The 14,273-nt window shown below is 39.9% G+C and overlaps 1 protein-coding gene across 12 annotated transcripts in view; it reads right to left on the bottom strand.

The window, feature by feature from the left end:
- The window catches only part of LOC115081986 (protocadherin gamma-C3-like), a 191,622-nt gene that overhangs the window by 69,540 nt on the left and 107,809 nt on the right, over positions 1-14,273 (bottom strand). The window lies entirely within an intron of this gene.

The raw sequence follows: 14,273 nt of genomic DNA, 5'->3' as shown, positions 1-14,273 counted from the left end.
GCTATGCGTACTAACCACATTTACAAAAATTCTTTAAAACTATCACAAAGGCAATTTTTCTTCAGAGTCAGAACATGATGCAGGCTGTAAATATGAAATATCCTGTAACTATTCCCTGCCAGTTATTTGAAACATATTTGAACTTGCAACGAGTGAACCCAGAAGCAAAATAAAACAGACCAAAACCAGTAAAATATTTTTCAGCCTGTGGGACCTACATCGCCCCGTGGAAGTTCTTTTGTCTGACCCAACCCCACCGGTGAAATATTTTGAACCTGACCCGGCCCATGGGTTCAGGTCGGGCCAGCCCGCAAAGTGCAGACATCTGCCTATATAACCCATACAAGGTATGATGATTACTTCTTTGGTTAGTTCAAATTATTCACCCAGATGTCCTATTCGATACAAAAAAACAGCGAATAAAATTGACATAAAATGCAGAAGATTTACATCAATTCTCATCTGACATTATAGAATTTTATTGAAATGTTTTGCATTTTGTGTCAAGCTTACATTACACAACATTAAATGATGCTGCATAAACAAACCATAGTTGTGTATGTTTCATGTTTTGTAATAAAAATCACAGGCGCAGCCCCCTTATAATTTGGTGAACACCCCCATCAACTTTTTCTGCTTATGGCTTTCAGCCCTGAGTTAACAGAACAGTATATAAAAGTAGTAACGATATATTTTACATACCTATTATCAGTAGATATGTAGAAGACAAGCGATATGAGCGTAATGAATCACTTGGAATCACTATTGTAATGCCAAATCTGGAATTTTCCATTAACACGTTTTTTTTACGCTGAGTGTGTGAAAAAGAAATAGCAAATGCTTTTTGCCTGTGACTGAGCATGACAGCGCAAACTGTAAATGTACCGCTCGATTTATTTAAAGTATATGGATGTAAATTTAAAAAACAGCATTTTATATGGCCTTTTCAAAATAATACTGTAAAAATTTGTAAATGTTTGATTGTTAGTTCTGCTGTATATATGCCCCCCTGACTGCTGCGCCCTAAGCCATTGGCCTACGTTCGCCTTATGGGAAATCCAACTCTGCTGCGATCAGAAATAGCTGCAATGTTTATCCCCAGATTCTGAGCGAGATTCCCCAGACCTTGCTCAGACTCTTCCACAACTGAACAGCAAAGAATCTGCCCAGAGACCCAGCCCAGGCTACAAAGAGAAAAGAAACACAGTATTTGCCCCGTCCAAGACTGCTGGAGCCTGAGAGATTCTATTTTTTATAAATCCTTTCCCTAAAATGTTCCGTTCAAGAGGACTCCATGTAGCTGCACAGCAAGGGTAAGACAAGGGGACTGGATGAGTTGCGGTACAGCATTTAATAAGGTGAATCTGTACCAAAACTCTCTTTAAATGGAGAGGGTAGGGATTGTGATTCACAGTAAGGAAGCTATGGGAGGAGGGAGAGAGTGAAGCAGATGTACAGTTCCAATTTCACATCTGATTGGTCAAGGATTGTGCCCTCTCGCCTCCAATATTGTTAACTCCTCCAATGTTCTTAAAGCTACAGATCACTACATTGCAGTACTGAAGCTGTTCAGCCTGAATTCTTTCTTAATGTTCACTCACAAGAAACAGTTGAGCACATTTCTGTCTGATATATTGCTTGCTGAACAGTGGAAATATCCTCAGCATACCATCTTTTACCTTTTTCTTTCTAAAATGGTAAATAATATTACTGTATATATAGATATAGATCTATATATACAATTGTTAATATAGACTAATGGGTTATATGGGATATTATAAAACATTTTAAAATAAAGGGGTGGATTTTCAGCGCCCTGCTCGCCTAAATCCGCCCAAAACCGGGCGGATTTAGGCGAGCAGGGCCCTGCGCGCCGGTAAGCCTATTTTACATAGGCCTACCGGCGCGCGCAGACCCCGGGACTCGCGTACGTCCCGGGGTTTTCGGAGGGGGGCGTGTCGGGGGCGTGTCGGGGGCGGGGCCGGAGCGCGCGGCGTTGCGGGGGCATGTCGGCAGCGTTTTGGGGGCGGGTACGGGGCATGGCTACGGCCCGGGGGCGTGGCCGCGCCCTCCGTACCCGCCCCCAGGTCGCGGCCCGGCGCGCAGCAGGCCCGCTGGCGCGCGGGGGTTTACGTCTCCCTCCGGGAGGCGTAAATCCCCCGACAAAGGTAAGGGGGGGGTGTAGACAGGGCCGGGTGGGTGGGTTAGGTAGGGGAAGGGAGGGTAAGGTGAGGGGAGGGCAAAGGAAAGTTCCCTCCGAGGCCGCTCCGATTTCGGAGCGGCCTTGGAGGGAACGGGGGGAGGCAGCGCGGCTCGGCGCGCGCAGGCTATACAAAATCGATAGCCTTGCGCGCGCCGATCCAGGATTTTAGTGGATACGCGCGGCTCCGCGCGTATCTACTAAAATCCAGCGTACTTTTGCTTGAGTCTGATGCGCAAGCAAAAGTAGGCTGATCGCGCTTCTTTTAAAATCTACCCCAAAATGTACATTAGTATATTGCCTGGTAGATGTTGTTTATTTCAGGTTACCTCCTAAAAACATTTAATCTATATGTGCAGCACCCCTTGCAATGAAGTTTAAAAGCAACTGTTAAAGAACAATTTGCTTGAAAAAAGGAACAGAACATTAATCTGCTGTATGTAAACTATACTAAAAACTTAATTTCCAAATAAGTGTCTACTTCTGAAATACACTTTGGGGCGGATTTTCAGAGCCCTGCTCGCGTAAATCCGCCCGGATTTACGCGAGCAGGGCCCTGCGCGCAGGTGCGCCTATTTTACATAGGCCCACCGGCGTGCGCAGAGCCCCGGGACTCGTGTAAGTCCCGGGGTTCTCCGAGGGGGGCGTGTTGGGGCGTGTTGGGGGGCGGTCCCTGTCGGCGCGCCGTTTTGGGGGCGTGTCGGCAGCGTTTTGGGGGGCGGGTACGGGGGCGTGGCTACGGCCCTGGGCGGTCCGGGGGCGTGGCCGCGCCCTCCGTACCCGCCCCCAGGTCGCGGCCCGGCGCGGAGGAGGCCCGCTGGCGCGCGGGGATTTACGCCTCCCTCCGGGAGGCGTAAATCCCCCAACAAAGGTAAGGGGGGGGGGGGGTTAGACAGGGCCGGGCGGGTGGGTTACATAGAGGAAGGGAGGGGAAGCTTAGGGGAGGGCGTTAGAGGATTCCCTCCGAGGCCGCTCCGATTTCGGAGCGGCCTCGGAGGGAACGGGGGTAGGCCGCGCGGCTCGGCGCGCGCCGGCTATACAAAATTGATAGCCTTGCGCGCGCCAACCCAGGTTTTTTAGTAGATACGCGCGGCTCCGCGCGTATCTACTAAAATCCAGCTTACTTTTGTTTGCGCCTGGAGCGCAAACAAAAGTAAGCTATTCGCGGAGTTTTGAAAATCCGCCCCTTTACGAATAAACTATGTAATAGAGGTAGGTAAACTATTTTCAGATATATAAATTTAATCTATTTTCTGAATTAAATTATTAAAATACTGTAATTTTTCAAAAGATTTACTAGGATATGGGGAAATTAATTGAAGGTGGTATGAGATGGAACTGATGGGTTCTGTTGGTGGTAAGGGGAGGAAAGTGATTGGCCACTGGTTGTATGATTGGTGGTGTTTATTTGTGAGACTTAATAATAAAATATTTTACATATTATACCATGCTTTGTTATTTTTATGGGAAGTCATAAGATTTTATTAAATAAATAATAATTAAATTATTTTAGTATATTATATTTTACTATACAATATAACTAAAAAAAATTCTACATAAAGTGACATGATTATCTCTTTTACTGTTCTTGTCCGATAAAAAAGCAGAAAGGAGGCCCTTTATTTTTATATAAATTAAAACGTCATGATGTAATACATTGCATTTTATAGTCCAGGTTTAACAGTTGTTCTATGTTATTTTGATTTACATTAGGATATGGAAATCATCTTTGTTTCACAGTGCCTATTAGAGTAAAGATTCAATTTCCTCGTGCATCGAGAGCTCAAGCGCCAGATATTATAGTCATCACCACTGATTTCCTGTTCAAACAAACATCTATCTTCCCAATTCTGAAGAAAAAAAACTAAGACATAACAAATCTTGGTAACTTATGCCAAATTGCATCACTCACAACATTAGGAAAACTCACTGAATCAGTGGTTCTACATCAGCTCACTGATTATTTAAGTGATAACGATCTTCACTCAAATCAACATAGATTTCGTAAAGGCCATAGCACAGAAACCTTATTACTATCTTCCTTTGACTCTATAATTAGAGGCTTCCATGGGATCCCAGACTACATTCTAGTCTTACTAGACTTCTCAGCTGCTTTTGATACATTAGACCACCAAATCCTTCTCTCTCGGCTGCCATCAATCAGCCTGACAGATAACATTCTAAATCGGTTCCACTTTTACTTAACTAATTGTTCATACCAAATCAATATTGATCCTCACTCTTCTGCATTGAACACACTTACCTCTGGTGTTCCCTAAGAATCCTTTCTTTCTGCTACTCAGTTCAACATTTACCTAATACCGCTATGTCATCTACTCAATAGCCTCAACATCCAGTTTAAGATCTATGCTGATGACATTCAGTTCTTTGTACCCTACTCTTCATCTTGGGCCAATACACTCTCCACTGTCTGCTTATATATTAAAATCATTAATACCTGGTTGTCCCATAACCATCTTAAACTGAATACATCCAAAACTGAAATTCTCCACCTCTCCACAATCCCTCAATCTGCCTGCAGTCCACTATCACATCTCTGTCTGGATGGCAAATCCATTCCCATACTTTCCAAGGTGCCTAACCTAGATGTAATCCTAGACTCAAGTCTATCTATGTCTCATCACATCTCTACAATGGTAAAAGAATTCCTTCTATAAACTCCACATGTTAAAACATCTTCGCCCCCTACTATTCTCTCATGATTTCTGCACAGTACTACAATCTGTTATCTTCACCGGGATAGACTCTGTAATGTCCTCCTACTTGGCCTCCATAACAATGCTCTTCATCTCTTACAGTTAATCCAGAATGCTACTGCGTTCATTTGAACCGGAGTTTCTCGAAAAGAACACATTACCCAATCCTACACTCTTTACACTGGCTTCCTATTCATTACAGAATTCAATATAAAATTCTCTCCATCATACACAACCTAATATATAATGATTCTTCCTCCTGGTTATGCACATTACATTGCATTTACCAACCTAGCACACATCTATGCTCCCTACATAAAAACTGTTAGAAGTCCCTATTGTTTGCCTTGCCATGCTCAATATCAGCAGAAGACGTGCTTTTTCAGTTGCTGGCACTTCACTCTGGAAATCCATCCCAGATTATCTAAGGCAGATATCCTCGCACAAATGAATTAAAAAAAAATAAATCTAAAGACATACTTATTTTCAGTAGCATTTAATTCACTTTCTCTCCCCCCCCCCCTTAGCTCCTCTTGGTTTAATCTCACTGTTTAAAATGCTCAGATCTCTACATGGGTCTCCTTTTCCAGACCCTTGTGGCACTGCACCTTGTTGTAAAATCTTTGATCATTTCCATGTATATATATTTTTATAATGTACTAAGTTTATGTTATTTTTTATTATGTATAACATTTAATTGTAAACCGTTTTGACTGACGCATGTTGTAAAAGTGGTATATAAACATTTTTAAATAAAAAAATAAATAAATGATCACATTGGTCAAAGAGATATATCTGACATCATACCTTTTAAAATGTATTTAGAGGAAGTGCTTAGTTAACACATCTATAGAACTATGTTTTATTTTAAGATAGCAAGACAAAATATATTCAGTACTCAAATTATTCTGATAATTGGATGGTAAATTAAGACACGTTTCAAATGTTAGCATTAGAATGGAAAGCTAAAAACATAGAAACCTTATTCCCTTCCATTTGTGACGTTAACTGACACCTTAAACAACAATCTAGTGCTAACATAAATCCAGAACCGTACTTCCGGAGACTGGGACAATAGATAGACTGGGAAACATATTTTGAAATATGAACTCTCAGGATGTAAGGTATTCTTGAGGGAATACCATAATCATATGAATAATCTTGTATATATGTATTACCTCAACCTCAGAATAAAACAGTAATAGCAATTTCAACTTCATTAAAACATAGCTTGAGGAACAAGAATGCTAACTCACCTGGTAGGATTCCATCAACTCACAATCACGAGATGGAAATGAATCTATTTCATTCACCATGTCCCTAAGCTCGGGAAAATTCAAAGGTTTCATGAAGGTGAAATCACTTGTTTCCAAAACAGGAGCAAAGCAAGCTCGGTAGCAATGGGCCTCGGAATCTGCTGGCCTCATGCTCACCTCCATATATTTCAAAGTGCCATCTGAATTTATGTGCAGCGTTGGAGTGGGTTGTTTTATAAACTGTCTGGATTGCCAGCTACCAGTATTTAGACAGTCACATAAAGAACTAAAGCTGTCTTTCTCTTTCCTGAGGCATTTAACAGAAAGTATGATGAAAGCAGCAAGTGAAATTACACTGATTGCCACCAAGGAGATAATTAAATACAGGGTTATGTCAGATTTCTTTGAATCTGTAAGGAAATCCTTAGATAGTGGACTTTCCTCATAAACTTGGTCATCTAAAGACAAGAGAATCGTAACTGTAGTTGACAAAGCTGGATCTCCATTGTCCCGGACTAAGATAAGAATTTTCTGCAGAAAGTTGTCTGACTCTTTGAAGACTCTGATAGCCCTGATTTCTCCTGTATAAGGAGCCACTCTAAACAAAGAGAGATCTGTAGGTTCTAGGAAACTGTAAGAGAGCCAGGCGTTATGTCCAGAGTCTGCATCCACTGCTGTGATTTTGGTGACCAAATAATCTGTAGCAATTGACCGAGAGATCTTTTGTTGCGCCGTTTGCTCCCTGGAGGTTGCTGGATACAAAATAACTGGAGAATTATCATTTAGGTCCAACACAAAGACATAGAGAGTGATATTGGAGCTTAGTTTCGGAGAACCACCATCTTCCACCCATACTGGAATTTCCAAAACTTGAAGGAGCTCATAATCAAATGATCGCTGAGCATATATATTACCATTGTGGGAGTTGATGTAAACAAATGAGGAGATAAAAGAATCATGGATCGGACTCTCTGCTATGGAGTAAGTGAGTTGGGAATTCGCGTCCATATCAGGATCAGAAGCAGACACAGTACATAGCAAAGAACCCGGTTGGTTGTTTTCTTTTATGTAGGCATTATAGAAAGACTGTGAGAAACTAGGAGGATTATCATTAATATCTGAAACATTGAGAAACACTGTTGTCTTTGTATATAGCGATGGTAATCCCAAATCTGTAGCAATTAGTTCAATGGTATATTGAGACACCTTTTCTCTGTCTAAAATGTCACCTGTGATTAAAGAATAGTGGTGATCGGATGACTTGAATTTAAATGGAAGGTTGGGTGATATATTCAACATTACTTCTCCACTTTTCCCTGAATCTCGATCCCTAACAAAGAAAAGACCAACTACAGTTCCAACAGGAGTATTTTCTGGAACTGATTTTTCCAAGGAAGTTAACACAATCTCTGGAGGATTATCATTGACGTCTTCTATTTGCACCTGAACAATACAGTGTCCTTCCATTTCTGGAAATCCTTTGTCTCTTGCCCGTACATTGATTTCATAGAAATTGGATTCTTCAAAATCCACAAGCCCTTTTATAAGAATTTCACCTGTGTGGGTATCCAGACTGAAAATCTTGAACACTAAATCCGAAGTAAGAGCGTCAAAAGAATATTCGATTTCGCCATTCAGTCCCTCATCTATATCAGTCGCGTTAAGTTTAATTAGTGCAGTATTTACAGGGGAATTTTCCAGTAAACTGACTTTGTAGACTGAATGATCAAATACTGGTGCATTGTCATTGATATCCAGAACAATTACATTAATTTGGGCAGTTCCAGATCTAGCAGGATTGCCTCCATCAAAGGCAGTCAGGATCAGTTGGTGCTGCTCATGCTCCTCTCTGTCCACAGGTTTTTCCAGAACTATTTCTGGGAAAAGTTTGCCATCTTTAAGGACTTTCACACTGAGGGAAAAGAATGGCGTTGAATTCAGTTTGTAAGAACTAACGGCATTGGTTCCCACATCTGGATCTTGAGCACTTTCCAAATGGAATCGTAAACCTGGAGCTGCGGATTCTCCAATTCTTAGTTGGCGTTCAGTGGTGAGAAAAGTGGGAGAATTATCATTTATATCCAGTATCTCGACTTGTAGCCTGAATAGCTCCAGTGGATTTTCAGTAACTACTTCCACAGGCAGTAAGCAGCTCGAGCTGGATCCACAAAGGCTTTCTCTGTCTATCTTTTCATTCACAATCAGTGCTCCGTTTGCCACTTTAACAGTAAAATAACGTCTGCTGCTTTCGGATCCCAATCTCAGCCTGCGTTTAGAAATAGCTGCAACGTTTATCCCCAGATCCTGAGCGAGATTCCCCACCACTGTCCCCTGCTCCGACTCTTCCACTATGGAATAGCGAAGCTGCCCCGAGACTAAGCCCCAGATACAGAGGGAAAAGAAACACAGTACTTGCCCTTTCCAAGTCTTCCGGGAGCTCCGCGACTCCATTGCCTTTCAATTCTTTTTCTGGACTGTTTTGTAGTTAAGGACTCAGCGTCCCTTTCAGTGCCCCTTTTAAAACTACCATTGGGGCGAGGGCTTGAACCGGAGATGCTATAAGAACTCAGTCCTCCGCAGCCGCCGTCGGTAGGCAGTGAAGGATTTGCGTCGGTACATTTGCTCTTCTCAATCTGCGACTGAAGAGGAAGGGTGGGTGATTCACTGCATCACAGCGGGAGGAGGAGACAAGGAGCCGAGCAGATCTACAGTCGCTATTTAGCAGTTGATTGGTGGACGACTTCTCTGTCTCCCGAAATGACTGACACGCCTCCTTTGCTCTTAAAGCTACAGAAACCTAAATTGTATCTTTTGAGCCAATTGCTGAAAAATATATTTGGGGAGATACTGTAGCTGCAAAACTTACTTGTACACATTTAAATGGGAAAAAAAAAGCCTAAGCTTTAAGCTACAAGAACAGGCAAACGTCTGATACTTGAGATTATCTGTCATTCCTATTGTGGTCTAGCATTTCTTTGATAACGTCAGATAATATCGTGCGGTAAGACTGATTGAATTTGCCTTTTTATTTATTTTTCTTGAGCTATCATCTCCCACATTCATTGGAGGAAGGAATCATTCTCTTGCAAAGCGTTTTAATATTTCATTTATAATGTCAAATCAAATGCACTTTCAATGTTATTCGTACTATGCTTCTGGAAAGGTAATGATCGAATAATTATTTCTTCTTTCTTGACTTGTAGAATACTTTCTAAGGCCACGCTTATACAAGACATCATGGAACATGTGTGTCACATATTTGCACAGAATTACAGTTTATAGGCAGGATTGATTCTACATACCAAGTATGGTAAAAAAAATAAATATATAATAGAAGACTATTTTATTCAAGCTTCATTATGAAAAAGAAGGTTAGGGCAAAGCGACTCTAAGGAGCTTCCTGCAACAGGTGTTTTCTTCAAAATTGTAAATTATTTTAGAAATCGCACTTTCAAATAAAACAACAAGTATCAAATCACTAAAAAATGTTTATTTTTGTGAAGAAAATGGTTGTGGAACAGATAAATTACTACAAAATTTTAATTCAGAAACGGAAGAAAATACTTCCTGTAGTAATAATGTAACCCTAATCTAGATTGGAGGTTCCCAAACAGGTGCTGGAGGCCCAATTAGCCAGTCTGCTTCTCAGGATATTTTCAATGAATAAGCCGAATATGCACTTATGAAGAAATAGGCAAATTTTGGAAATTTCAATCCAAAATGGAGAAAGAAATTTGAGTATTCTGGCCCAGGTCAGGATCAAAAGCGGAGACTGAACATATATGTATTCCTATAACATTGTTCTCCAGCACAAAGGCTTCCTAAGCAGGTCGAGGAAAGTGTAATAGGTTGTTATATACATCAGAAATGCACGGAGCATGCTTTTGGTGAAACGTGGATTTACACCACGATCTGTAGTTGTGATCCCAGCATTGTAGTGGGCAACATATTCTTGATCAGGCAGGGCGTATTTTGTCAGAGCAGTGATTTTCTTAGAAGAAGTTGCAACTTTAAAAATCATGTTTTCAGGCACACCTAAGGGGACTGCACCATGTTTACCAGAGTCTAAATTACTTGTGCAGAAAGAGCCACCGTTGCACTTGGTAAAGCATCTTCTTGCAGGAAAGAGATTCTCGACCAGTTCTTTTTTTCGGACTTTCCCACAAGTGACTATTGAAGAATCTGCTCAGAGATCTACTCAAAGCTACACAGGGAATAGAAACCTAATTTTTGCCCTTTTAAAGATTGCTGGGTGCTCCGGGATTCCATTTGTTATAAATTCGTTTCCTAAAATTTCCCAGGCAAGCAGAGATTAATTTTTACACAAAACGAAAGTGAAAGAATGAGAGGGTTTGTGGCTGCACTTGTCTCAGGGTAAACAGCTCAAACATTCTCTGTTCTTCCCTGCTTCTTCCAATGGCTCGGGAGCCATAAATAATCCATGCAAGTATTGGCTCTATTCTGTTTCCTCAGGGGAACCAAAACTGATATACAATCACATTGCTGGCTCTGCTCCACTTTCTTGGGTCCCAGAAGAAAGGTGGCAGAACTCTGTTCTGCCAGAAATTAAACCCTTGGTAATGAATACAAAAAATGGATTGAATTAGGTCAAGTTTAAAAGTTGTGAGCAAGGCCAGGGCGGAAATCTTGACAATTGGCACTAATGTTCACAAGTTTCAAACTTGTGCTAATTCTAACCCTATTTTGTATCTGCTCTTGGCTCTGCAGCGTCTGCTTCAGTACAATCCCTTCCCCTTCTGTTGCCTGCAGTGCAGAAGGAGAAGTGGGAGAAAAGAGGAACAAGAGGAGAGGGGCTGGGTTAAGGAGCAGAGATGCTGTTCTCTGTGTGCTCCAGGCTCACCCCTCTTCTTCTCTTCCCTGTGGATTGCCTAGAGGGGAGAGGCTGAAGCAGAATACCCCTGCATTCCAGGTCATTCCCACATAAATGAAGTTCTGCCTCCATGGGGTCTCCTTGTAGCTGCACAGCAAGGGTAAAACAGGGGCCTGTATTTCAAATGTTATATAAACTCAATCCATCTGAGCAGAGATTAAGAGATTAATAAGGTGTAGCTATACATAAAAATTTCAGTCTGAGTGGGAAAGTTATGGGAGAGCTAATATATTCTGGCATGCTCTTAAAGCTATAAAGTATTACACTGTAGTATTGAAGATGTTCACCCTAAAATGTATCTTAATCTTAATTAGCATGTCACTCACAAGCAACAGATAAAAGTTGAACATCTTCAGTATAAAATATTTTTTATTCTTACTCTATCATACCTTAATATATAATGTTTAATATCCAAAAAAACAATCTTTTTTTAATTTACACTTTTATTAATTTCAAAATTCTATTTCACATGAATTGCAGAAAAACATTCAGTAAATACAATCAAAAAATATAAAGAAAAATTCTAATAGTATGCAAAAGCCCACATAATAATGGATGGACCTAAGAAATAATGCAATAAATTGTCAGAAATTCCCAACCCCCTATTTACCAGGTTTGCTTTTATTCATCAAAAATCTCTCAAGGTCTATTGGGTCCTGAAATATAAACTTGTTCCCTTGAAAGGAAATAACACACTTTTATGGAAATTTTAAGTAGAAAAATGCTCCTAAATCTGAAACTCCGGTTTTCATCAGAAGAAATTGCTTTCTTCTTGCCTGAGTTTCTTTAGAAACATCTGGAAAAACCTGAATTTTTTGACCACAAAACAAGCTATCTTTAAACTTAAAATATTGCTGAAAAAATAATTCTTTATCTGAATCCAATACAAAGGTAACAACCAAGATAGGTCTGGTATTAGTATCATCTGATTCCAACAATGAGGAAAAATTAGGGCTCTTTATGAGGGTTAATATATCAAAAGACCCATTTACATGGTTATCTCCCCCTTTTTTTTTTTTTTACAGGCAAATAACAAGAATTAGATAATAAAAATGTTTTATCATCTGAAAATTGAAGAATTTCCTTAGCATATTTTTTAAACTTGGAAAATTTAATAGGTGCAAATTTTTAGACCATCTACGATTCTCTAAGATTTCACATTTTTTATGAATCATCAAATTATCTTTTATATTTGAAATTGAAGTTGCTTGTAAACTGGATAAGATTCCAGAATGCCAGTCAACCTCCGATTCCAACCTTGATGATCTTTTATCTAATTCTGACAATTTAAGAGAAGCCTTTTCTGTATATAGAGATAATGGACTAATAGAATTAGATAACATATTTTCTATCCTGGAGATAGCTCTCCAAATATCTTTTAAAGATACTTCAACAGGTTCCTCCATACCAGTACCCAATGACTCTTCTCCTAAGAAACAGGGGAACCGGCACGGGTACCGGTACCATATTATTTGCATCAGAGGTTTCAAGTTTCCCCCAGAAACATCTTTATTACTAGTGGGTCTAACACGAACTCGCTTGATCTAAAGGATTCATACCACCTAAAGACAAATTATCTTGTAATATACCAGGCATAAATGGGGGTTGGGAGGAGGAGAACGCACTTCTAGGGATAAAAATATCCCAACTAATTCAGTACTCGTATCTCGCATTGGCGAATTAGCCTTGATTGTATGTTGATCCATAGGTCCGTGGACTATATCTGGGGTGGAGGCAAATACTGAAATGTTCCCTTCTCTCTTTTTCCCCATAGCTTCTCCACTAGTTAGGGAAAACTGACAGAAGGGGCGTGCCCCTTTGGCGCATGGCATCAGCGTGCCGACGGTGGCGCTTCACAGGGGGCCGCAATTTCAAGTCCTCGGGGGTCCTCCAGCGGGCAAGGTGACCAGAAATTTGCCCGGTGTAGTAGAAGCCTCCAAAACAGCAGATAAGACAAGATGGTAGGGTCCCTCCTCAAAAAACAGCCTATCTACCTATAAATACAGGGAAGTCTTTTCTCACTCATTCTCATGTCAATCATTTGCACTATTGTTTTATGTATATTTTAATTGTGCCCTGCAAGTGACTTTGGAGTGAATGGGATACAAATCTCTCTCTCTCTCTCTCTCTAGTTGTTAAAATAGAAGAACTGTCTATTAGGAGTTTCTAAAACATTTTAAAATAAAATGTGCATTAATATATTACATAAGAACATAAGAAAATGCCATACTGGGTCAGACCAAGGGTCCATCAAGCCCAGCATCCTGTTTCAAACAGTGGCCAATCCAGGCCATAAGAACCTGGCAATTACCCAAAAACTAAGTCTATTCCATGTTACCATTGCTAATGGCAGTGGCTATTCTCTAAGTGAACTTAATAGCAGGTAATGGACTTCTCCTCCAAGAACTTATCCAATCCTTTTTTAAACACAGCTATACTAACTGCACTAACCACATCATTGCTTTGTGTATACTGTTATTTCTGGTTGCCTCATAACATTCAATCTATATGTGAGGTATCTTCTTTAGTGAAGTTTTAAAGAAAATGTTAAAGAACATTTCACTTGATAAAAAGGACTGAACAATTTTCTACTGGATTTTATCATACTGAAAACTTACAGTTAGAACTTAAAATCTACTTCTGAAATATACTGGCATTACAAATTATGAAAGAGAGTACTCTTCCAGTTATAAAAGTTGAATATTTGCACATATATAAATGTAATATTCTTTCTGAATGAAATCATTACAACAATGTACATTTTAGGAAGGTTAGATATGGGGGTCGGCATGTGAGAGTGACATGAGATTGAATTGATGGGTGTTGTTGGATGTAAAGGGATGGAGGTGATTGGAAGGTGGTTGTGAGACTGAGGGGAGCTTACTTGGGGAGATTAATAATGGCTTGATTAATTTTTAATAATTATTTTAATTATTGTACCATGTTTTGATATTTTTAGAAGTGTGAAATCAAGTTTTATTAAATAAATATTAATAATTAAGTATTAAACTATTTTAGTATACTGTACTCTACTATACAGTATATTTAAAAGAACACGTTAACACAAAGTAATGCGATTATCTCTTTTTTTCTTCTTGTCTGATAGAAAAGCAGAATGGAAACCATCTGTTTTATACTAATTAAAAAGTCACATATAAAGATTTCCATTTTACAGTCCAGGTTGTAATAATCGTATATCATTTTCTATG

The sequence above is a fragment of the Rhinatrema bivittatum genome, unplaced genomic scaffold (assembly GCF_901001135.1).
Source record: "Rhinatrema bivittatum unplaced genomic scaffold, aRhiBiv1.1, whole genome shotgun sequence".
NCBI classification, from domain to species: Eukaryota; Metazoa; Chordata; class Amphibia; order Gymnophiona; family Rhinatrematidae; genus Rhinatrema; species Rhinatrema bivittatum.
The sequence above is the reverse complement of the archived record's forward strand: the minus strand, read 5'-3'. Positions and strand labels throughout refer to the sequence as shown.